The 24,139-nt window shown below is 42.0% G+C and overlaps 1 long non-coding RNA gene across 6 annotated transcripts in view; it reads right to left on the bottom strand.

Annotated features, from left to right (window-relative positions):
• Nucleotides 1-4,531: 4,531 nt before the first annotated feature.
• LOC118442301 (uncharacterized) overlaps nucleotides 4,532-24,139 on the bottom strand; it is a 69,163-nt gene continuing 49,555 nt past the window's right edge. For 5 of the 6 annotated variants that reach the window (XR_014983103.1, XR_014983105.1, XR_004838361.2 and 2 more), the window contains 2 exons: nucleotides 13,541-13,701; nucleotides 13,046-13,249 (listed from right to left, as the gene is read on the bottom strand). This is a non-coding gene — a long non-coding RNA (uncharacterized LOC118442301). Of the gene's footprint in view, nucleotides 4,858-13,045; nucleotides 13,250-13,540; nucleotides 13,702-24,139 lie in introns of those variants that run through there. The other variant, XR_014983106.1, reaches the window with a different exon arrangement.

Below are 24,139 nucleotides of genomic sequence, written 5' to 3'. Positions count from 1 at the left end.
ATGATGATCGACCGGCCGCCTTTAAGGAAGGAGAACCATCTTGAGAACCCAACAGGATTGCCGATACTTGTACATAGTATATGTACAGGTGCTCGTCGCAACAGGCGGCTTTTACATGGCTAAGGTGTGCCACGCTCGACTTATGTCTCGGCCTGTTCGATCCGAAGCACACCTACCTTCAAAGTTGGAGATCCACGGCACGTGGACAACATGTCCCTCCTCCTCCTCCTCCTCCTCCTCCTCCTCCTCCTCCTTCTACTTCCTTTCTTTTTCTCATTTTTGCTAGGCTGTTTGGTGCCTAAAGGAGACGCGTTATGGCAGCTGGCAATATCCCGCGAAACCTACCAATTGCGCTCGCTTAAGTCGAAGGTGTCTTATTAAAATAAAATTAAAAACAAAAAAGAAAGAAAGAAAAGGAAAAGGATAAGATGAACTCGTCACTTCTTTTTATTTATATACACACACTATATATATATATATAAATTTGAAATTTTAAAAAGGAATTTCTCCAATAATTTCTTAACAATAAAAATCAATATTACTACGATCTTCAAAGAGGATCTATTAAAGGTTCAATTTAATTATCACATTAGCGTCAATATCAAAGATACGAGGTCGGATATTTTTATTTTTCTTTCGCTAACGGACATACGGGATTGGATGGCGCGATCCAAACGTCAATAATCCTGGCCGATATCGAGAGCCATCGACGAGGGACGAAGAGTATTCTAGAGATCTCTGCGCGTGCGCGATCGCGCTGAATTCACAGATATCCTCGGTAACAGTGAATCTAGGTACGAGAAAGAGAAAAGCTCATCGAGTTATATATATATATATATACATACATACATATATATATATATATATATATATATACGTATAGGTAAACCTATGCACATACATACATGTGTATTCATATAGACTCGCTCGACAAAGTACTACCGAAAGTCGTTCGGCACGCATCCATCCCTGTCTCTCACACAACGTTCTCCGATTCGAGCCACAGTCCGAGCATTGCGGAACAGCGGAGGCAAAAGCGCAGTTGTGATGCCGTCGGTAAATGAGAGATAGAAACAGAGAGAGGGAGAGAGAGAGAGAAAGAGAAATAGAAGGAGAGAAAAAGAGAGAGAGAAAGGGAGAAAGAGAGAGAGAGAGAGAGATACAGAGAATGAGAGTGAAAGAGTGAGAGAAGCGAGGGAGGAGTGATTTCCTCGGTGAAGGTGCCAGGAGAGGGATTTGATGGAAAGGAAACAGAAAGAGATAGACAAAAAGATAGAGAAAAAGGAAGATAGAAATGGAGAGAGAGAGAGAGAGAGAGAGAGAGAGAGAGAATGAAAGAGAAAAAGAAAAAAAGAGAGAGAATGAAAGAGAAATAGAAAAAAAGAGAGAGAATGAAAGAGAAAGAGAAAAAAAGAGAGAGGAATGAAAGAGGAAGGGAGAAAGAAAAGAGAGGGAGAGAAAGAGATAGATAGGAAAAGAGAGAGAGAGAGAGAGAGGGAGAGAGAGTGAGAGAGGGTAAGAAAAGAGAGAGTAGAAAGAGGTGGAAATGGTAAGAGATAGAAGCGTGTGGGTGGTAGAAGCATAGGGTTGGTTAGAACGGGTGGATATATATCGCTATTGGGGGCACTATGTCGCAGCAGCGGCGTCGACGTGAACTGTCTCTCTTCCTCCTCCACGTATATATACACATACATACACACATACATACATACATACACACACATACACACACGCACACGCACACATACATACATATATCTATATATCCTATATATTCATTCCCGTCTATACCCTTTTCGCCAACGCATTCACCATCTCTGTCTATTCAGATGTCTATATACGTGATGCCTACATCACCTACCCCTTCTTCTTCCCATCTGTATATTTTCGTCCGATATATCTATTCGTTCATTTTCGTCGCTCCTTCTTCCGTTTCAAGGGAGGAAAAGGATAAGGTTAGTATAGGTGATGTAGGTGGTGGCGGGACGTGGGCTGGTGGTTGGTATAGTAGATATCTTCCGAGGGCGTCTGGTTGTCGGTCGCCAGCACGAGTCTCACCGAATATTCCAAGTGGTAGTAGCGGTGATGGTGGTGGTTGTTCCTACTACTACCTCTTTCTTCAAGTAGTTTCTTTCCTTGTTCTATACTTACCCTCCTCTCTCTCTCTCTCTCTCACTCTCTCTCTCTCTGTATATATATATATATATATATATATATATATATATATATATCTTTCTCTCCCTCTCTTTTCCTCCCTTTTACCTTTCTCCATCTTCGCACTGGAAGCGAAAAGACGCGGTACTGCTGGAGGTGGTAGTAATGCGTATGGTTGTTGGGTATCCTACAAAGGCGTCTTGTTGGCCGTCTCTCCTTTAGCGTCAACTCTTCTCTCTCATTCTCTCTCATTCTCTCTCTCTTTCTCTCTCGGCTTGTTCTTCGACGACCCTCTCAATCCAATTCCTGTCTCGCTCTTTCTCTCTCCCTTTCTCTCTCTCTTTCCTACTCTTTCTCTTTCTCCGTTTCTCTGTTTCTTTCTCTCTCATCATCCCCCCTGATTCTCTTCACTTCAACCCCTCTCGATCTTCGGAGTGAGAAAAGGAGATGGTGAGCGGCAAAGTAAAGGGGATGGGGTGGTAGTAGTTTATGTAGGGTGGCAGTGGGTATAGTAGGTATCCTGCAAAGGCGTCTTGTTGGCCGCCTGGCTGATCAATACCCATCCAACCGACTACCCTCCGCCCGCGCCCTATGCCCACCGGGGCCGTGGACCGTGCCTACACCTCCGAGCAACCCCCCGACTCGCCACCACCGATTCCACCACCAAGATCCCTACACCACTACCACAGTACCATCAAAGCCCAACGTAGTAACGGCGCTAGCGGTGACACCCTTGCTATCCTACTCTACTCCCTGCCGACACGCCGTTGACCCCTACGCAATTTACATCGCGGCCTCCATAAAATTAATTGAAATTTCCGCTCACTATTGTTACTTCTCTAGCTATACAACAGAGCCTAACTTTTTCTATTATTTTTTTCTTTTATCGAATATATACACACATATATATATATATACACAGATATATATTATATATATGTATATATATATATATGTATATATATGTATATGTATATGTATATGTATATATATATATATATATATATATATATATATATATATATATATATATATACGTTATGTTTTCTACAATTTCCAAATTTTGGCTCTGTCGGTGTCCCTCGGATCATCTTTGTTTAACGACATTAATCCTTCAGTTTGCGCTACTGATTTCTTCTTTGCTCTTCTAGTTTTACAGTTGACCGTTGCCGATGCAAATATTGCCTTTTAATTTTCCATTGAATTTCCAATAGGAATATCGAAACAAATACTGTTATTCTACTTTTCTTTTCTTCTTCTTCTTCTTCTTCTTTTCCTTTTTCTTTTTTACATAACTTTGAAATAGTTCAGATTTATCATCGATCCTAATATATATTGATTATAGATCATTACTTTATTATATCAGATATAAAAGATGTTCATATTTGAACTTCCATGGAGAAGTCGAAAACGTGCTCGCGTTCCTTGGACGATTTAAGGCAAGATGTTCGCCGTCGGGTTAATGTTGGTGGGGTTGGAAGAAGTAGTGGGAGGATGAGAATGTGAGAGTGTCTATCCCTTTCTCTCTCTCTCTCTCTCTCTTTCTTTCTCTCTCTCTTTCTTTCTTTTTTCTCTCTCTCTCTCTCTCTTTCTCTCTTTCTCTTTTTCTCTCTGTGTGCGCCAAAAGGTAGAGCCAAGTTTTGTGGCAGGTGCCAGCGTAACAGTGGCACGCGCAGGCTCTTTCGCACCAACGCGACTACTCTACAAAACTCATCCCCACCTCACCCTCTATCACTCTTTCTCTTTTTACTATCCCCACCACTCCTTCTATATTCGCGAACTCTCTTCTCAACGCACTGGTCTCACCTTCCTTGTCCTTGTCTGTCGGCAGCTCCCTACTTCGATCTTCTCTCTTTTTCTCTTTCTTATCATTCTTTGTCCTTTCTCTCTCTCTCTCTCTCTCTCTCTCTCTCTCTCTCTCTCTCTTAATCTCTTTCTCTCTCTCTATCTCTTTCTTTCTCTTTTCGGCGGCTGCATCAGTCTCGATCTCAGATGGCCGAACTCTGAGACAGGTGCCGGCAACTATTATGACCACCTTACCCGTTCTCCACGCCCGAAAGCAAGCAGACGCGTGTGTGAAGTAAGAAAGAAAGAGATGGTAACAAACACACGCGCCACATTTTCGCGCTTCTTTCACTTTATTTCTATACGTCGCGCGCGACCAAGAACAGGTGGCCACTGTCGAGACACTCGAATCGGTTGGATCCACTCCTGCACCCGCATCATTACATTTAACAATTTTCTTACCTTGCATGGTTCCATTTCTTATATATATATTATATATATATATATATATATATATATATATATATATATAATATGTATAGATATCTGTAAATTTAAGGAGAAATATTTATAGAAATATTTGAATGTTTAATCGGAAAATCAAATCGAATCCTTTTCTTAATATATTAGGACATATGTTGAAACATAGACGCACACGCGTAAAGAGATAAGCAAAGAGAATAATGTCGAGAGAGCCGGTGAAATTTTGTGAGAGCGCGTGCGGCTGTTAAAACCGCCAAACCCACGTGTACACACGTGCGGCTCCCGCGTACGGGAGCGAGAAGAAAGTGTGCTCGCGGTTGCACCGGTTGTTGCACAGACTGCTCCACAAAACCACGGATCCCACCGCAGCCTCGGCTTGATCGAAAGTCGAATCGCCGACTCGTTCTCCTCTCGCCAACATACACCGGTCACCTCCTGAAAGATTAATCGTGCGATCTCTTATCGATCAGATGAGCTTCTCTAGATGATTTTTATGATCTTTCGATATAACGAAATCGAATATAAATGCATAAGGGGTCATGTAACAAACCATTCTGAGTAGTTTAATGCGTTAGCTGATTGACGTGAATAAACTCTAAGCTGATTCACTCGAAAGAGAAAACATTGGAGTAGATATACATAGGTATATAATACGCTTCCCCGCACGTACAAATCGTTTGATCATACATTAAATAGTATACTATGTATCATTGTGTATATTTACATGTTCGTGACATGTGAAGAATGTACTATATATTACATACATACGTATACCAATATGCATTTCGATATTTTCGCAATGATTCAAATCGGACATGCTGAATGCAAACCCGAATGATTTAGAACGTTCGATGACCAGTGGAATTCAGTGGAATAACAGCTGCGTACACGCACGTAAATATCGAGGATGAGAATGAGAAGGACGAAGAGGAGGAAGAAGAGTTGGAGGTGGTCGTATTAGCGGGTGGATATCGGTTTGTTGGCATTATCCTGTAATACATTAATGACGTGTCAAGTCAGCGCATGACAACGCGGCCACCCTCTCGTGGCGCAGCGCAGCTGAGCTCCGTCGATGCTCTTGCCTCTCACTCGCGTCAATATCTCTCTGTCTCTCTCTCTCTCTCTCTCTTTTACGCGCTTGCTCCATCCTATGCCTGCCTCCCACTCACCCTCACTCACTCACTCACTCACTCACTCACTCACTCACTCACTCACTCACTCACTCACTCACTCTCTCTCTCTCTCTCTCTCTCTCTCTCTCTCTCTCTCTCTCTCTCTCTCTCTCTCTCTCTCTCTCTCTCTTTCTCTTCGAACTCTCTGCTACTGGCTCGAGCCTCTGTGAGGAGATCAATAGGGTTCCTACACCCCGTTCCTCCACCGACACGCTAGAGGAGGACAAAGGTACTCACCCTGATGTTCCACTCGCGTTCCTGTCTGTTTTCTATATACATATCTACGTATATATTTATGGACATGAGAGGAGTATACATATAAGATATATAAAACCATAGAAGATATATATTATGTCTTTAATGTATATTATAAATGTTCATGATCAGTAGATATATACATATATTATGTAACATGCATGCAATATGTATATCTACGTATCTTGATAGAACTCTCTCAAAGGAACGATAGCCAAGTGGTATCGTCAAGAAGATTCGGGACTACAGTATAATCTGTACTGTTAATGTATAAAGCCGCATCAAACGAAATCTATGTCATTTAAATGGCGTGCATAGATGTATCTAGTACTGCATACGTGCAACTCGATAGAACGTCTCACGTTTCGCTGCTTAAAGTGAAACGGCGAATGGTAAGTGCACATGTCTGGTTTACGTATGTGTACATATGGAACTATAGACTTAGTCGGACTTTCGTAGACTTCGCGATACGATTGCGTGATACGCACGTGCTGCTTACTTTCTAGAGACGATCCATCATCTCGTCCGTTGACGGCTACTCGGCACGGCTCTTTACTCACGCTAATTTTGCATATGATCTTTCGTGAATGTTAAACCGTCGCTTTTCCATCCTATAAGAAAGCAAGAAATGCCTTTCGATGAATCCTTCATCCGCAAACTTATTTTTATAAGAAGAACGATTATTCGCCGATCTTTAACATTTATCTTCGCATATACACCAAGTATTTATCTTATGTATTTAACATATTTCATCCATTACCAATAAAATCGTATATCTAATAATAATACGTATTATTGATGGTAAAACTTTGTGTTCCTTGATCGTAAATGAAAATCGATCGAACTCAGAATCGATAAAATAACATGATAATTTTGATCACTTTAAAGGAACGATTAATATTGTTATTGTTGTTCTAACAAGCAAATACTAACTCCGTGACAAGAGTTATGTATAATGGAGGTTGATCGGCAACGAGAGAGGTCGCGCGTGTCCTCGATCAGACCCGTATACAAGGATAATCGCACGTGAAATACCCGTGTGAACGTGTTCTCAACATGGACAGGCTACACGTGTCTATTAGCGACCCCTTTCACACTCTAATTCAACGTACGAGGACACTTTTCAAGATCTTACACTTGGTTTACTTCGAAGTAACAATCTTAGATCCAAATAGGAAAATATCATTTCTTTGATTTTTCGATCAGACTAATTGTCTCAATGTGATAATGTCCAACTACGATTGGAAATTTTACGAAATTGTTCATCATTTCTATTACTTTTAACCCCTTTCACTTAAAGTATCTTACCCTTCCTCTCTCTCCCTCATTGTCCCTCTTTCTCTCTTGATAGGATCATATACATACATAGGTATACATATATATTTAAAGTGTCACGAACTCGAAGGCGCAAGCGCACACGACCGCTTACAGTCGTTGTTGGCCAACAGGCTGTTCCGGGCTTTGCACCAACCGTGTTACCAAACCGCTTATGTATGTATATCCTATGTACTGTATGTTTTCTCGCATACACACCCAGTCATTTTTTATACGAAAGATAAAGAGAAAAAGAGATGGTGACGGGTCAGTGTGAACATAGATGCACGCTCGCGCGCGCATCTTTAACGCCATTCTCCGCCGCAGTGATAATCAGTGTGGCGGAACTCTGAGCCAGTGCATCGGAGGAATCCGTTCGTACGTGACTCGAGGATTCCCAATCTTCTTTCTCTTCACCACCTCCCTATCTTTCTATTTTCTTTGCTGGTCTAGCTTTTTATATTTCTTTCGTTCCTTCTTTCTTTCCACCTTTCTTTTACTTTTTTCTTCCACTCAATCGCCTTCCATCGTATCACCGGTCGCCCTCGACGACTTTACGTCTATACTTTTTATGGCCGGTAAGCCAGGGATCCGGTTTACCGAAGGTCGTTAATGAGATGAACATTAGTTTCTGATCTGGAAAAGAGAGACTGGTAGTCGATGAAGTTTAGTGATTTCGTAAATTATTATAGATAGATCCAGGCTCGAGGTAACACCCTCGTACTTTAACTTTCTTTATTCGATTTTAATAATTAACATTTTGGATTGATCTTAACAAATGAAAACATTAATGTTGAATTTTAATGTTGAAATTTTAACTAATCCACCTGAAACACACAATTCGTTGACTGATCTAATAACGTGGATAATGAAATTATGTAATTATTCTGATAACTCGCATTATTACAAGAGTATTCGCCCTTTCGTAGCTTGCGAGTATACTTGCAAATATGTATGTTGAAACATTGAACGCCGTTCGATGATTCTTCATTTATCGCCATTGGGAGAACCAATGACGATGTTGTTCATTAAAAATATCGATCAGTTCGATTATTCGTAAACGTTGCGCTTGTTTATTTATTACATTATTACGTAATATATATATATATGCACACATATCATATATCATATATATATATATATTTGTACAAGCATTTCGATTATTCAAAAACATACACTGAACGTGTGCCACTTTGAATCAATCTATGCAAACGTCATTGGGATTATTGGCCTGGTTGCTTGACCCATGGCATCGTGGTCAGTTTTTACAGTACTGCAAATCGTGATTGGCGCGAGCCGTTCGAAACGCAGCCCCCACCGGCAGTATGTTTTTCATTATCGCCGATCGATAAGCAACGGAGATCGTGATGAATTATTCATCGGACCGTATTAATTTGAACGCGTCACGGTCATCGACGAAGGTGTTCATCGTCGAATTAACTTGCCGGTGGACCGATTGGCCTGACTCGAGGAAGTCGATCCTCGATAAACAAACTATATTTCCTTCCGTCTGATATTACGCGGGCACGTTCGCTGTTTGGTCCCTCGATTTAATTCGATTACATTTATGTCATGACATTGTCGAATGTAAACGAATGAACGAGCCCAGTCTATACTGTTTTTATTTTTTAAGAAAGTGCACGATAAAGCACAATCGCCTTCCCGTATCCTTTGTTTTCCCATTCGAACTTACGTCATTTCCGCTTATAGTAACTCCTCGTAATTTCAATCAATCAACGATCGTATTTATCGAAATTGATTTTCCCAAGAATTTTTGGTCTAACGATACAATCGGTCGGTGGCTTTTCATCGGCTAGCTGAAAGAATGCTCATTAACGAAGTTGTCGAATAAGAAGCGATGTGTGAATTTAACGATCGTTCCTCGTTGAAGCGATGCTAACGACGATGGGAAGTGTGAAGTGTTTATGCCTGTCTGTATGTGCGTGTATATGTGTCTACCTATATGTGCAAGTTTGTGTATTTTCATCGAGCACTTTGAAAACACGTGTCCTTCGTATACTTATTCAATATCCATAGTTATCATCGTGAGAGCATAGCTGTGTACGCGGATAGCGTACAAGAAGTACAAAAACGATTAAAAAGAATGTTAAAATTAATAAGTTAATAAAAAAAGAAATAAATATAAATGTGAAATAAATAATGGAATTTTTATTTGCAACGTCAGACAATGGTGTTTATTTTCAAATAAGTAATGCCAATGTGAAATAATGCGGTTCACCCTGTATATATGCAAGGACGCACACACATGCGTATATATTTTTTTGTCTACCTCATAGCGCGTGCATTGTCCGTGCAGTGTCATATTGGCGCCTGCGTAGAAGGGTCAATATTATTTTCGGCTGTCCATCGGACCTGCACGTGAAACAATTACGATCGATAAATCGGAAAACCGGGGACGTGAACTAGCTGCCGGCGACGTATTATCTTTTTTCTTTTTTTTTTTACTTTTTTCTTTTTTTTTTTCTTTTTTTCTTTTTTTTCTTTTTTTTTTTCGAAAGACCGATAGCGAAATTTATTTTCCATCGGGCGTTCGTGCTTTTTTTTTTGTTTTCTTCCTTTTTTTTCTCTCACTTGCATGCTTTTATTTATTTGCATGGAGGAGAGTTCGTTGACAGACTTTTGCAGTACACTCTCGCAACTCGTAACGTTGTGATTTTTGGACCAAAAGATTGATACGAACTTTAGGATCGTTATTATTTCTTTTTTGAGAAATTCATGAGCGAGCATATATACCGATTATTCGGTGTTAACGAGGAACACGTGCTTATTGCTAAAATTAGTATAACGCAGAGGCGCCACCAGTGTCAAAAAGGAACTAGTAAGATAAAATGGAAATAGAGGATGATGCTTTAGAGCTGTCAAAGATAACAAAAATCTTAACTTTCGATATAGTTTATGGAAGGCCCATATAATGAATCAGGAATGCTATTTAAGATGTTTTAATGCGTAGAGAAGACAGAGAGAAGAGGAAGTGCCGCGTTGAAAAGCTCAAATACATAAGAAAAAGGAGGAGGAGGAGGAGGAGGAGGAGGAGGAGGAAAGGTTCCTTCGTGAGGAACGTGTGGCCTTGCGCTATAAACGAGTCTCAGGATTGAAAAGAGTAGGAAAAGAGAAAAAGCGAGCAATGAGAGCCAATGATGATGATGATGATGATGATGATGATGAGAAGAAAGAGGAAGAGTAGGTGGAGGAGAGAGTAAAGCTTTATGGCGTATATCTAATAATAACGCAAATACGATCATGCTTCCAACATGGCCATTGAGCCGATTGCTCTTTCTGCCTATTAATCCATGTCGCGAGGCTCCATTTCAGGACGGCCGTAAATACAGGTGCGTCTTATGCCTCAAGCTGCCGAGCTGGTATCGCCGATCGAAGGATTGTTGGACCTTCAAGCACCTATCTACGTGCTAGGATCTTTACATCATATTTTTATATATATATATATATATATATATATATATATATATATATCGGAATCCACAACACTTATATGAACTTTAATACTTTTAAATTTGATATACCAACAAAATTGTCGACCGTAGCATATAACAAAGAGGAAACCAAACCAAGTTTAGCCCGAGTCGTCTCCGGCATATTATAGTCTACAGTAAGAAAAATAATGGACTAGCCAGGTCACTATGGCGACATTATCCCGTTAGGCTTGAAAGTATATTTCCTACTTGTTGTGGCAATGACTGGGCTATGATATATCCATGAAGAGGAACCTCTTTATACGTTTCTACTCTTATTCCTTTTTTTTTTCATCCTTACTCGTCTAAATACACATCTAACCTATGGATGTAAATCTTTACCTTTCAAAGATTCGCGAATCATCATTATCGTTTCCCAATCTGCCATTTCTTCTCTCCTTCCAAGCGCGTTCTCCTTTCGGATAGCCAAGCGTGCCGTAGCTTTTTTCCTCAAGTTTTACGGTGTTTATACCCAGCCTTCTGTTATTCTGGGACGCGAACGTCTTAACGGAAGGTGACGGCCGGAATTGCTTTTTTCTTTTTCCTCGTAAACACGCGCGCGCGCGCGCGCGCAACCGACGTCTTTTATCGGAGTGTTATATATGTGTATTTATGTGTATGTGCTTGTGTGCTTGTGTATGTGTCTACATTATAGAATTTATACGTCGTAACCGAAAATACTCTTCTCCATTTAACGCTCTTAAAGAAGACAACGCAGAAGAAATTCATCATGATCTCAGTATCGAAAACAACTAAATATGTATCAGGGGAGATTATACTTGAGGATTCCTTGGAAAGATTGAAAATTTTAAACGCGATCTTCAGTTCTTAACTTTCTCCAAAGGCATCGTTCAGTCATCTTTACGCTCGCTTTGAAAAATCCCTTAAATAACCTGACCGCTGAGAAAAGAAGAGGGGGAAGAAGTAACGTCTCACAGCAAGGCTCACTCTCGTTGCTTGGAAATGTATTCCTGTTTTCACCACAAGGCACCCTTAAATAGGAAGACATTTCCAACAGTGGGTGTAAAGTATTTTCAGAGAGGACTTGTATCCCTGTTCGAAGGGTACCCTAAATTATCCGGCTTTAACACTCGGATTCCCAAATTAGCAGGGCTTCCTTGCACAACGCGAGAAAAAAGGGGAAGAAACGGAAGAAAAGAAAAAGGAGAGAAAGAGAAAGAAAGATCTTCCTTTATGTCTTTAGACATTTTCTTACCTGCTTCTCCCATTCGTACTAGCAAGGAAACAAACAATAACATTGACGAACTTTCGACCATAATACTGACAAAATGTCTTCACAGTTATTCACAATGTCGATAACAAATATTTTAACCTTTCTAATCCTCTTTAGACCGCCTTCCAAGGTTGCTTAACTGCACCCGGAGGCTTCTTTCGTACGAAATAAATTGTGATTTTTTTGTTTCTATTTTAACGCTTAGAAACAACATTAATAATGAGCTAATCATTGATAATCACATTAATAATTGTGTATTTTATGATTATGAGCGTTACGTCATTATTGCAATAACTGCTTTACCGACGTAGTCTAACAGAAAATGGAATAGCCATTGTTGATTCGTTTACTCGCGACATCTTTGCGGAAGCGCGAAGAAAGTGCGTGTATTTGAAGCATGGAACTCCATTGAAAATAGACGATAATAAATACAAATAGAAAAGATAATAGAGAAGGAGTCATGAGAATAGGTGAAAGCTAAATCGTTATTTGTCATATATGTCCTGTTTATCATAAAATTTATAAACATTCAAAGTTCCTCCTCTCTTTCTCTCTCTCTCTCTCACACACATCGAATAGATCTTTGTTATTCTTGAAAGAGAAGAAAGTATGTTGTATTCGTTCGACCGGTTTATATTCTTTTATATGTTTCTTGTCTTATCTAAAGTTTCTTTGAAACTATCGTGACATCGACAGCTGTATGTTTTTTACCGGCAACGCGGAACGCGCGTTGGTCGCGCGAGAGCGTGCGCGCGTGCCTTCCTCTACGCGCCAAACAATAAAGAAGAAGAAAGACGCTTGGAAGGCTTATAGCATGGCATAATGGACGGGCGACCGAATACTATCCGACTCTACTCTACCACTTTATCCGTTCGTTCGTGGCACGCTCTCCGGACTATCCGCACATCTGGTCAACGCTCTCGCCTCGGCTATTCGTAGTCGCCCACAGTCACTACTCGTTGCTACTACTACCTACCGAGTGATCCACCCCTCTAGCGATGGCTATGAACCACTCTCGATAACGAAGAATTCCTTTTTCCTTTTTTCTTGTTCATTTTTTTTTTTTTGTTTTTTTTCTGTTCGATTCCTTTTCGTCAACACGATCAACTTGTTTATATACATAATGAAATATAATGTTTCTTTAATTTGTCGTTTATTCATTCATAAACAATATGATAATTACAAAAGATATTAAAAAGGGTACCAGTTATAGACGGCACGTGTATCGTACTATATGTTCGTTCGTATACGTCACTAAATGACAATGTAGTTGGGCACGCTTGAAAATCGAATATGGATGCCTGCCTATTCTGGCTGCAGGGCGAATCAATAGTACTTCACGCACCGAGCATCATCGCTCACTGAAATAATACACAAATCAATGCTACACTTACAGCATAACGAAACGATCATTATTTCTCACGAATACGTTATTCTAACAAATAATAATATACCTATACTTAGTAACAACGATCGATAGTCCGTTCTATTATCATCTCACAAGAAGATTTATTTTAATACGGACATAGTTCGTTATTAATATATATATATATATATATATATATATATATTTTTTTTTTTTTTTTTAATTATCGAAAGCGTTTTATAAAAATGTCTATGGAATCTGCAAGAAGATTTATTACGAATATAACCTCATAATTGAAGTCTCCGTATACGCCAGTGCGTCTCGATGCATTTCCCTTCACCTCCCTAATTGTCAGAGTTGTCGTCAAAAGAGCAGAGAGTAGCGTCGTGCCGTCGGCGTCGTCGGCGGCCCCTGTTGTCGTCTAGGCTCCTTCGACACCGACATCGTCTACGTTCAAGATATCGAACGTCACTCCACTCTCTGCGCGGCCATTTCGAAGAAATATGGGGCAAGGCCGGCACCTTGGTCCAAGAAGGGCGCATGTCTACTCGGCAAACTCTATTACTCCGGCTATACATAGTTAACCCATGACTGTGCACCTATCCCATATATGTATCTATGCACCACAGAGTCTAAGTACCTATCTATTACTACGTTAAGAGAGTGTTCTATCTTCGATAACAATGAAAGAAAGTAAGAAAAAAATAGAAATAGAAATAGAAATAGATATTTACATTTATCCCCATTATTATTCAACCTTCATACTTTGTTTAAGAAAATTCATAAGAGGAGTATTCTGTCCGAGTTGACGTGCGTTCGTCCCAGAGAAATATATGAAAGAAAGAGAGAGAGAGAGAGAGAGAGAGAGAGAGAGAGAGAGAGAGAGAGACAGAGACTGTGAAAAGGAAGGGAAAGCCCGCGTAAAAGTTTAAAACGTGCCAGGCCCGCGAAAAGGAAGCGCCGCAGCTCATTGGCCGTATCATGAAAATGGCGTGTATTTAAATTTTCACGACAGAAAAATGTGAATGGGAAAAATAAATACATAGAGAGAAATAAGAGCAGATCTGTAAATAAAGAGAAAGAGTGAGAAGAATCGAGGGAGGGCGCGAAGAAGACGAGTTTACACCTACGCGCGTAATACATAGCGATCACAAGACGGTATCGAATATTAAAGCAATAAAGGGCGGTTAAGAAGAGGTGGTGGTGGTGGTGGTGGATATATTGTTAGAGAAGGTAGAGGAGGAGGTGATGGAGAAGAAGGAGGAGAAGGATGAGAAGGGGTGAGGATGACGAGGAGGAGGAGGAGGAGGAGGAGGAGGAGGAGGAGGAGGAGAAGAAGGAGCGTTACAGATGGTCGAGGACACTTGGCAACGTTGCTGACGCGCGGGGACGAAGCCAGTTCGGGCCTTGATCATGGTGGCGCTTCATGCGAAGGGGGAAGGAAGCTGCATCGGCAGCGCCTCCATATAGTCGTCTCTTTCTTTCTTTCTCTTTCTCTTACTCTTTCTCTCTCTCTCTCTCCCTCCCTCACTCTCTCTCTCTCTCTCTCTCTCTCTCTCTATCGAACACGAGCTCTTCCACGTAGGGAGGAAGAGCAGGAAGGTAGGAGCAAGGATGCCCGAACCAAGCAAAAGAGAGATAGAGACTTGGTGATCGAAGGGGCATGAGGAGAGGCGCAGCAACACGAGTACTGAGAGAGTACTACGAGCAGCTCGACTCGTATACTCGTGATCTCTCTAGCGGGTGTCCCGGATTGATCGACGCCGTTCCGCCTACCGGGTGGTCCTTTTCTTCATTTCAGAGATCACTCGAATTCGAGATGGGTCAACATTCTACGTTAACTCTTAATTATCTCAAAAAAAACTATGTCATGACGCTTATTTCATCTTGACGATCTCAATAATTTAGGAATATGAATTCGCAAATGATTTTAAATGCATGTCGACGCTCAAGAGTGTATCGTTATTTATAAGAAGTTATCCTTCGATCAAAGGATAATTACAATTCTCTTGCTTTAAAGTAAAAGAAAAAAAAAAAGAAAAAAAGAAAAAGGAAAAAAAAGGAAAAAAAAGGAAAAAAGCAAAAGAATAAAAAGGAAAAGAAAAAAAAAGAAAAGAAAGAATAAAATTCTTGAGCGTTCGAAAATCCTTGCGCGTTGAAGGTGCTGCTACCTAGGGGGAGACGCGGAAAGCGTGACGTTACGCTTATTTCCCGTGGCGGGAAAATGCTAGTTGAAATACCGGAAGAAGAAATAGGAGAACTGTCTGCCCTGTTATGATCTTCGCGCTTGAATCGTACAAAAAGTGGTCGTTAAGACGTTGACTGTTTGCAATGGTCTACCTTGCAACCATGCTAAAAAAGTAATTGGTTAATAACATCCAAGCGCGCTGCTGTCAAGCACAAGATTATTACTGGATTATTACAATCTATATAACTCTCGCGAGCGAGCGCGGGCATTTTCGAAAAAGTCATCACGATATACCGGAATAAATCGGTCCTTTCGTTCCGTATACTCACAGTTTTCTACATCTCGAAGATATGTCCTTCGTATGTAAGAGAACTTTCGTCTTATTTATTTAATTACATATCCATTTACGCATTATACGGACATATTTCTCGATCACCTTTCGACGAGGTCAAGAGTACGTGCTCAAGCGCGAACGAACTCGTCGAATCGGTAAAAGAGTAGAAGAAGAAGAAGAAGAAGAAGAAGAAGAAGAAGAAGAAGAAGAAGAAGAAGAAGAAGAAGAAGAAGAAGAAGAAGAAGAAGAAGAAGAAGAAGAAGAAGAAGAAGAAGAAGAAGAAGAAGAAGAAGAAGAAGAAGAAGAAGAAGAAGAAGAAGAAGAAGAAGAAGAAGAAGAAGAAGAAGAAGAAATCTCAGGGGATCCTGAGGACGCCTCGTGTCTCGCGTTCCGTGTAAAAGCTTTTTACTCAGAGGTTACAAGGAGCTGGGCTGGTAGGGCGATCGCGGCTGTCCTTTCGGTTGAGAAAAACGGTTTCTTGGACAAAGGAAATCCCAAGCATCCTTTTTCTCTTTCTCTCTCTCTTTCCTTAGCCCCAGTATTCTCATTGAACCATTTGGTACGTTTACGTGTCTCCTCTATACTCGATGTGTGTGAGTGGGGCCAATAAAAATTTGGCCCTCATTTCCAAAGGCAGAAGTGCGCAATCGAACGCTTAGGTACGGGCGCAGGTAACGGCTTTAAGGAAGCTTCTTTAATTTCTCGTCCTTGCGAGCCACCCTGTGTGCATTGTGCACGATCAAACTATGCTAGGTTCCTAAGGAGAAGACTAGGTAGAGCGAGAAACGAGTGTGAGAGAGGAAGAGTGAAAAGAAAAAGAGAAAGACAAAGATAGAGACAGAGAGAGACAGAGAGAAAGAGAGAGAGAGAAAGAGAAGGGTAAAGGAGTGGTGCGCGCGCGCGCAAGGGAAGGCTTGCGTAGGGGTGGATCGCGGAGGTGGCAACGGTGGGGAGAAAAAGGGGAATCCAACGAGAGGGGAAGAGGTTAAAGGAGAGGGGATCAGGCGCGACGTCGATGAGAAGGTCACGCAACGTAGTCGCCACAGTATTTAAATAATGTATTATTTCTATCTGGGCGCCTCCGTGAGTATCCTACGGCGCATAGTCGAGGTGGGGAACGTGCCAGAGTCGATGGAGGAGAAGAAGAGAGCGTCTCTGAGATCCGCGGACTCGAATTCCACTGTGTGCTCTCCTCGCTCCCTCCTTGCTCCTTCTCTGGTGCCAAGGGGAAACGAAAGAAAGTGAGAGATATAAAACGATCGGAGAGAATCCAACGAAGAAAGAACACTCCTCTGGCTTATGGAAATAACTGGCTCGTTCTTGTTCCACGAGTATTTTTAAGAATAATGTTTAAAATCCAAAAGACATTTTACTATTGATAGATCTGATAGGAAAAACTCAATGTAAAAAAGAAACAATAGGATAAATACGATGCTATTATCATATTAAGAGTTTACATGAGTACTTAGGAACATATATAATGAGTACTATTATGTTTCTCCTAGAAGTTCATCTGTACTAGCAGCAGCAGCAGCAGCAGTAGCAGCAGTAGCAGCAACAACAACAAAAACAACAATAATAACAAGAGCAACAACAACAACAATAACAATAACAGAGACGATGATGACGACAGTGGCGTCGACATAGTCGTGAGTCAGACATCGGTGATATACGTCTAAGGCAATCCATAGGGATTCTTTCTTCGTGACTCGCCGCCGTCGTTGTCGTCTTGGAGGCCTCAAGCGGGGGCAGTCCTCATCGTAGAAGCCGCTTAGAAATCAGTGTGCGATGCAGAAACGCGCGATTTGTAGGCAGACGGGCGCATAAGCGATCGCATAAGTGCTACTCGCGTACATACATACATATATACATACATACATACATACATACATACATACATACATACATACATACATACATACATACATGCATGCGTATGTACTTACATACATACATACATACATACATACATACATACATACATACGAATGTACAAACATATATGCATGTATCCATACATACATTGCTCGCTTGCATGCACGTGAGAGCACCAATCTTCCTGCCTTCTTCGTTTCGTTGCGTTGTGTTGCCTTTTCTTGGTTGGTAGCCTCGCCACGGCTACCATCACGTCGCTGGTGGTCAACGAAGCTTCGCGATACGCAATACAACACGCTCTGGTCCTCGAACCTTCCATGATGCGAAAGGGGAAAGCGAGTCCAAGTGTTTCTAACTTCTTTCGGTTTGCTTATTTGCTTTCGCAAATAGTCTTAAGAAAGGGAAGAATCCTGTTTATCAGTTTAATCTAGTGAAATTAGTTTATCCAAACAGGATGATTTCGTAATGCATGTAACTATTAAGTAGTTGGAAACTTGTAAAACGTAATTACTAATCGATAGAGGAAATAACAAAAAGATGATCGCGATAAGAGAGAGAGAGAGAGAGAGAGAGAGAGAGAGAGAGAGAGAGAGAGAAAGTAAACGCTCTAGATGTCCGAGGAGAGTGAAAGATCCCGTCTGTGAGAGTTGGAGCTCTCCTTCGTGAGAGAGCCTAACCGAGCTAAACGTTCTCAAGGAAACAAAGTAGGAGCTCGTATTTCGCGGCTCACTACCTTATATTTTTCTCCCCGCTTGGATCCACTTGTCAAGCGTCCCCCGAATCGAATCGTTCTTTATCCTTTCACTATGACGCATTGTCTTGCTATACATAGGATGAAAGTTTAAGGAAAGGCGGTATTGAGTCGACTGTACATTCTAATGTAATAACTTCCGGTATTTCGATCATCCGCAGTGTTCCATCAACGACAAGTACCTTAGCTTAGAAATGACACTACACATTGGTGATACATAGAGCCAAGAAGACTCGCGCAGTTATCTAAACGTTATCTAGATAATCGATTTCGCCATCTGCAAACACTAGTGTTAACATTGATTGCGGAGGGTGATCAATACCCCGAGTAGAGAGGTACGGCTATCACTCGTGCCATAAGGGTTCTATTTTCCCTTGTGGAGGCGCAGAAAGAGAGAGAGACAGAGAGAAAGAGAGAGAGAGAGAGAGAGAGAGAGAGAGAGAGAGAAAGAGATATGGAGAAACAAGGGTGTTGAGGGGTAGGGAAGAGGGGATGGGAGAAGGGAGAGGAGCGCACGCCACGCCATGCCGTGCCACGCGACACGTGAACCTCCGCTAACAGTGGACAATGAAATTACTTCGGCGTGTATCGCATGGTATTGATCCGTTCTCTCTCTCTCTCTCTCTCTCTCTCTCTCTCTCTACCTATCTATCTATCTCTATCTCTCTCTATCTATCTATCTATCTATCTATCCATCTATCTATCTATATATCTATATATTCCTCTTGCTCACTCACTCACTTTCTGCATCTCTCGCCTTCCCCATCTCTACTTTCTCTATCTTCGTCCAGGTTTCGAAGCCTCGGTAGAACATTTTCTAGTTATACATTTTTTTTTCCTTCCTCCCCCATCCTTTATATTCTCGACGTGCTGAAGCTTGGATTAGCTTCTGACAGAGCACAATCGAGAGGTCAAATGTAATGAAAATAAGAGTATACGCGTATTGTCGTAATACTCATGTCGTCGGTACTTAAATTCTATGTGTGATAAGTAAAAGAAGAAAAGAGAATGAGAGTTGTGAAACACCTACGCCTCAACATTGCAACGTTCTGAGTTATGAGACAGCCTAGTTTATTAGCTTCGGGGAGGCGCTGCATTCTCTCCCGCCCGAACTGTGACCGACGCTCGCGCGCGCGGGACCTAATGTCGTAGTACAAGTAACCCCCCACCCCCTGTTCAACCAATAGGAGACACTTCACGGTGATTTCGTGCTTGACTCGGTCGGTAAAGACGGTTCCCCGATCATTTAGAGCGTGGACAGGGAACAGAAGCGCGCGCGCGCGCGCGCGTGTTCGCGAACGTGGCGCTAAAGCAAAATCCTCGTGGTTGTTAGTAGTATAGTAAAAGAGAAAGAGAGAAAGAGGCATTCGCCGGCTTTATATTTGCGTGTGGCGTTTAAATAAAGTAGACTCGATTTATGTCACATCCGCTATCGGTTGGACTCATCGATCACGCGCGTTACACCGCGGCCGACGTTTATGTGACTCCACGGATTGGATTTATCGTACAAACGAATTCCAATCTACCTTTGGAATTGGTCGGCGGAGTGACTTTTGAAAGCCCGATACGCTCTCGAGATAGATAAATTCTCGTCTCGAAATCGCTAGGTTCGCCCGGTGACACTGTATACATTCAAAAGCGACGTCTTGTCCTTCTATACGTTCACTCTGATAATACCTTGTACACGATTCCATTATCGTCTCCCTTATCGAATCGGCAAGTTATCATCAGAGTAAATTAATTACTCATACTCTGGGGAATCCTTTGGAATAGGGCCTAGTCTCTCTCGATCAACACGCTATCGTGTTTCCTCTCCGCGTGTTCACACAGTTATTTAGCAGATTATATTACCCAATTATAAAAATATATAAATGGAACATTGTCTCGATCGTACATAAGTATTTCTAATTGGGTGGACACTTTCGAAATTGTAACGTTAAATATTTAAGAGCCTCATCAGTTCTTGAAGTTCATTAGCGATTTCGAAAAGGAAGGAGAGGCTTACCGAGATAATGTCGAAATTTAACGAGGACGCGTATAATGTAGGTGTCTCTCTTTTGTGCCGTGTCGTAATTTGTCGCGGGCGCACAAATTGCAAGTTGCGAATGCAACGAATAAGAGACATATATATGCATACATATACATATATGTATGTATGCATGTATGTATGTATGTATATTTATTTTAAATGTATGAGCCAGAGGACGGTGGCAGTATGCGCGCGCACAAACATATATCTCATAGATACCGCACAGAGGAGGAGAGTAGATCTCAGAAATCCGTGTCGACTCTCAGAGAGAGAGAGAGAGAGAGAGAGAGAGAGAGAGAGAGAGAGAGAGAGAGAGAGAGAGAGAGAGAGAGAGAGAGAGAGAGAGAGAGAAAGAAGAATAAGAATAAGAAGAAAAAGAAGAAGAAGAAGCCGACGCCATAGCGGCACCTCGACCCAATACGACTTACGCGTATACCTTTGAGAAATAATTAGAAACCGATATGTACCACTACCGTAACGACTGTCACTGACTCTGCGTAACACACTTTATATTCAGCATTCTCGAGACGATTGAGGAGTAGGAGGAAGAAGAGGGATGTAAGATGAGGGGAGGAGAAGGGGTGAGGAGGACGACGAATGTCTGTCTGACTTACTCTTTCTCGTAACGTTCCGTTATTCGGCGCGTTGACTTTCGCACCCGGACCTCGCCTTCTTTTCCTTCGATCAACGTTTTAACGATTCGTTGCATTTCGTATAAAGTAAAATAAGACAGATATAACCTCGATCGATATCTCACCTCGATATATCCTTCGGTAGTTAAGTAAGTTGATTCACTTAGTACCTAGACTACAGGCGCACGCTTATAATAAGTTATCTGACCTATCGCATATACATGTGTCACGATACCATAGACTTCGAAATGAAGTGGCACGTTGTTCGAAAGATATCGAGAGAGAGAGAGAGACAGAGAGAGACAGAGAGAGGTAAAGGGGGGGAGGAGAGAGAGAGAGGGAGATATGCGTAGTATCTTCTTGGCAAGGAAGATTTTTCGGAGGTCGAATCGAAGTCTCGAAAGAAAGGAGCTGTGGAAAGAGAGAAAGAAGACCGAGATAAAGAGAGAGACGATCGAAGGTTTCCGCTTCGATGCGGCAGGTGGTAGACTCGGGTTGGTTGTTGGGATCGGGACTCGGTAGGACTCGAGCGATTATCGAGAGCCGTAGTACGGCCACGCCACTGAAAACGAGGAACAAGACCAAAAACTGTGAGTTCTTGGGGCAGACAGACGGGGCCCGTTGCGGGCTTCATCTTGTTGGGTTGCGTCGTGGGCCGACCCCGTAAGGTACATCGCCGTTCGGCAAAAGCTCCTACCAAAGAGAATAACAAAAAGGAAGGAAGGAAGAAAGAAAGAAAGAAAGAAAGAAAGAAAGAAGGAAAGAAAGATGGCGTACGCGTGGGAGAGAGAAAACGGTTGAAAGAAAAGGCAAACAAGCGAGATAAAGTCGGTTGAACGGTGATGAGTTTCGTGGAAGGAACCGACGAAGAGAGAGTGAGGGAGAGAGATAGAGAGAGAGAAAGAGAGAGAGAGAGAAGAAGAAAGATAGAAAAAGAAAAGGAAGAAGGGCCTTAATCCAAAAGCGAAGGACTACCTCTCCTACCCTTCTATCTCTCTTTTCTAGGCACGCTCTGCTCTAAGGAAGATAACCGAGATAATTCCATCCTCTGTCGCCGCTTAATCTTTCGTTTGAAAATGTTAATGGAATAGAGAAATTAGTCACATCGGTAATAACATTGGATACTTTTGTAAACATGGACGTAATTTCGATAGGCAAATTACTTAATGTCATATTTCCCTTGCCCCCACCCACCCCCATCCCATCCCCCACCCTCTGGGAAACTATGATAAAACAACAAAGGACAGAGAAAGAGAGAGAGAGAGAGAGAGAGAGAGTCCGCGTGAAGAGATCGAATTTCTTAAAACTCTAAGGAAAGAGTGCGCGCGCGCGCGCGCACTCTCTCGAGAAAGTCAGCGTAACGGAGCGAGCAACACCGCAATGCGTCCGTCCTCTTGCTCTTCCTCCCGTGTTGGCGGCAAATATGTAATACGATATACGTACGTATGCGTTGCGCTCGCTCGCACGAGTTATATGTACTCGCGCACGCACTCATGTATACGCCTCGCGCCTACTTGGAGAGTAAGTACAAAGGGGGCACGCCAATATAGTTTTAAAACGGAATCGAGCGAAGGAGCGAGCGAGCGAGCGAGCGAGCGAATGAACGAACGAACGAACGAACGAAGGAACGAACGAACGAACGAACGAGCGAGTAAGCGAGTAAGCGAACAAGCGAGCCGCCGAGCGCAGAGAGGAAGGACAGAGGGGCAGGCAAAAGCGAGTCCCGGCGAGTAACAGTGGGCGACCCTGCTGCTTGGCTGCCGACAGCATTCCTACAACACAACGCGCAACGCGACCCACACATCGCGCACAATACGTAGCGTGTACGGAGCACGGCCAATGACGGATGAATACATTTGGGTTGCCCTTCAATAAATAAGAATTTATCACCTTTATCTTAATCTATCTAAAAAATTTTTACATCTCTTCGGGCAACGTTTATATCATGATATAGTCATAATATAATAAGGGGAAGAAATATACATACACATATGTATATATATATATGTACACTTGTATATATGTATGTATGTTGTATGTAAGTATATAAATATGTACGTATATATTATAATAAATATGATAGGTACTGTAAATATATGAAGTATAAGGGAATAATGAAAAAGAATCAATGATAATTGGAATAATTACGTACGTTAAGCGTAATGATATAATAATCATTACGTTATACGTTCCATTGTAATATTCATTTAATCTACCGTCTTGTACCGACGCTAAAGGATCTCGAATGGACGAATGAATGAAGAGGGTCCCTCGCGCCATTGATCCAATACTGGCGCGTGCGCGATGGGATGCATCTCGAGAAATCTTGGCGCAACGAACGAACAGCGTACGGTCGGCACTTTAACGCCAGCAAATCGTACTCCCTCGCGGAAAGGCGTATCGATCGTGCGAGCCTCGCGATCCTGGCAAAGTACGTCGAGAATGTCGGCCAGGCTTATTCGATGGAATAATAGAATGTGATCGTTTCGATACTGTATTACTTTCTAAACTATATATATTTATATATACATACATATATACATATATGTTTATATATTTATAGGACGAAGATTAACAGAGGAATGGCCTTTTTGTTATATTCCATGGACTATTCGTCATCTTTTAGATGTTTATTTGTATGAAATGATGTTGGTTAAACCGATGACGCGCGAACAATCCTGTTCTGTCCTCGAGCGATGGACGCGCGTCCGTCCCCGGTGGCACGAGCAGACGCGTTCGGACAGAAAGATTCGGTGAGGTTCGGGGTAGATCGGAAAGAATCGGTAGAGGGATCGGCACAGCTGTGAGAGTTGTATTTCGTGTGTTCGGTAGTGGCGCGCGCGCGCGCGCGCGCGTGCACGCGAGAGAGCGAACACACGCACGTCGTCGGCACTTATACAGAAAAGGGGAAGGGGAGAGAGAGAGAGAGAGAGAGAGAGAGAGAGAGAGAGAGAGAGAGAGAGAGAGAGAGAAAGAGCGAGAGAGAGAGAGGAAGCAAAAGTACGAATTGTCGAGTCTCGCAGAGGAGGATGCAGCGACCCCAAATAATAGACTGCTTTCGAATGACGCGAAAGAG

The sequence above is a fragment of the Vespa mandarinia genome, chromosome 16, assembly GCF_050613455.1.
Source record: "Vespa mandarinia isolate Hongniang chromosome 16, ASM5061345v1, whole genome shotgun sequence".
Taxonomy (NCBI): domain Eukaryota; kingdom Metazoa; phylum Arthropoda; class Insecta; order Hymenoptera; family Vespidae; genus Vespa; species Vespa mandarinia.
The sequence above is the reverse complement of the archived record's forward strand: the minus strand, read 5'-3'. Positions and strand labels throughout refer to the sequence as shown.